This window comes from Wolffia australiana, chromosome 5 (genome assembly GCF_029677425.1).
Source record: "Wolffia australiana isolate 7733 chromosome 5, ASM2967742v1".
Lineage (NCBI taxonomy): Eukaryota > Viridiplantae > Streptophyta > Magnoliopsida > Alismatales > Araceae > Wolffia > Wolffia australiana.
In genome coordinates, this window is record NC_135839.1 from 18,049,024 (window position 1) to 18,051,985 (window position 2,962).

The window sequence follows — 2,962 nt, forward strand, 5'->3', positions numbered from 1 at the left end:
TTGTTTCTTTCTTTATTTCTCCTTCTCTATCTCTCTCTCCCACTCTTCTCATGTTCTCTCTCTTTTATTAATCAAAACCATCACCACTGTCATCTGTGACAGAAGTCCCATCACGTCACCCATCTGAAATCCTCTGACCCTGCCCTGTGTCACCGTCATGTCATCAATGACTACAATTTAGTCACATCTTTCATCACTACCACACACTTGTAAAACATCATCCATCACCATCACGTCACCTGACATGCCTCCTTCAACCTGACATATGATGTGAAGGATGATGTTTTCCATTCCCTATAGCGACTAAGGATGATGTTTATAAACACGAGTGCCAATTATGAGAGAGGTCAGAACCAAGACGAGAGAGACATATGAGAGAGCTTGGATAATCAGGAGGTGGGAAGGATAGATGTGAAATCAGATATATAGAGAGAGATAAGAGAGATGTGTGACGAGAGAAAGAGGGGAGAAGATAGGGAGAGAGAGAAAGACGTATACAAGAGAGATGAGTAACCAGAGAGAGAGATAACATAGATATGAGAAACAGAAGAGAGAAAGAGATGAGCAGCGAAATACAGATAAGAAATGAGAGAGAGACTTGAAACTAGAGAGAAAGAGAAAGACAAGGGAAATGAGTGATGGAGTGATAAGAGAGAGATGATTAGGGAGAGAGAGAAGAAAAACTAGAGAGAAAGATGAGCAATGAGAGAGAGATAAATATGAGAAAAAGCTAGAGCTGGGAAAGGAGAGAGGGATGTCATGAACCCTGGTAATTTCTAGAATGTGTCAAATCTCCCAGCCCTATGTTACATTATTGAGGGGGTAGACTTGGAACATGCAACAGTCTTACTATGTGCCAATTTGATGATTCCTCTTTTTTTTAATCGTCCGAGTAATTGGAGTTCTTCTTGCAAAGTTTATTATGAACTGATCATATTTCCCCCCCTTCTTGCTCTCCCTCTTTCCCTCTCCCCATTCGTGCTAAGGGTGTCATCTTGAGGGTAATGCCATGACAATGTGGTGAGGTTGAGGATGATGTCTCAGGTATTTTCCTTGCATTTTTTTATAACTCTCAGTATATTTTGGATTCATTCACGTCCACAAATTCTTTCAATAGTGTTTTTTCCCAACAAGTGGTATCCTAGATATGCCATTGCTTGGACATGTGAAATCTTAAGAAATGTTGACTTTCATTGTTTCTGGATAGGGTGTTGAAAAGTTGAGGTATTCGATCAATTATAGTCTATTTTGGAGATGGATGCAAATAAAGTATGCCAATGTAAATAAAGAAAAAGACATTAATGATGCTGATTTGAGATGGATGCAAATAAAGGCTGCTAGCACTATTCGTCAACGATTCTCAGATAGTCCGAGATATCATTTTTTCAGTCTTGAAGATCTTTCCCAAATATGGAAGACTTTGGCTAGATATGAGAAAGGCTTAGTTGAAGGTTATAACATGCATTTTTAGTAGATTAATATGACCATTTTTACATGTTTATTTGCATGAAATTAATTATATATGCATGTTATCAAGCTTAAAATGATAATCTTATTTTATGAATTTCCAGCATTTTTATGTATTTTTGTAGATTTTTTCTGACAAGAGATTCTAGAAAAATATAATTTTATGAGTCAGAATATGATTTTTCTGGAATTGTTTGACATTAAATTTGGAAATATATGATTTTTCTAAGTTGAAATATAAATTTATATGTATTTTTTGGCTTTTATTTTATTAAATATGGATTTTAGAAATTATTTTTGATATTTTATTTTGCAATGCCAAGTGTCGTCGTTCGTTTGATTGAATGGTGAAAAATCATAGCTGGAGATAATGATTGGCAACAACCTATCATTTAGCTAAGTAGTTATGTCATCGCGATTAGCGATGGCATAATTGCATTTAATGGCTAGTGATATCCATTTTTGAATTTTCTTGTGCAGGTGACGTGGACCAATCAGAAAAAAACATTATTTTTTTGCTATAAATGTGTGCATGGATTGAGGCAAAAAAAGGTTAAAGAAATGGCGACTTTTTCTCTTTCTCTCTCTTTGGAATGGTCAACAATGATGGTTAGGCGACGTGTCACCACCTCAAGGCAGCACGTGTACATGTCACATTTCTATGGGATTAGAAGGGGAAATCGCTGATGTGGTGCGTGCTGACATGGTGCCACATCAGCTGCGAACTAGAGAATAAACATTATTTTTAAATACTATGTTATTATTATCCTTTTTTGTCTCCTCTCTAGGGTGACACGTGGTGCGACGAGAGCCGTTAATCGCAGATGATGAGGAGGAATCTCATCCAATCATTGTATTTAATTCCCAGATGAGACAAAACCCTAACCAGACGTGACAACGTAGTGACGAGAACAAGGAGAGAGAAATATTTGAATTATATCGATGGCTAGGAATCATTCAACTTCCAGGCTTGATATCTGACGATCCAAAACTCGGATTGAGTTGAAATTTTAAGGGCAGCTTCATCTTTTTGTCCTCTATCCATCCCTATTATATTAAACCCCAATATTTGTATACAAAATATTTAAGCTCAGTTCCTGTTTGAGAGGCAGATTGAAGGAAAGTGAAGTTTTGAAGGTCCATCAAATGTCCCTTGGTGTCTCTAGCGCTTGTAGAGGTTCAATAAAGAAGTGAGGATGTTGATCTGCAGCAGGGAGATGCTGTGATCTCGACAAAATATAGGGATCTAAGGTTAGCCTTTCTCCTTACATTGAATTGTCTCCAACATATTTAGTTAGTTTAACCATCCTTACCATCTATCACCTTCATTCATTACCATCATTCCATCACTCCGTCATCATCCATTCTCATCCACTCTTGTCCATTTCACATCTCCTACATGATCTCGTCACCTACCTCTATCTTTCCCATTTAGGTCAACATTACTATCTCCTTACTCTACTTATCATCTCATCTCAATATCACTACATCATTC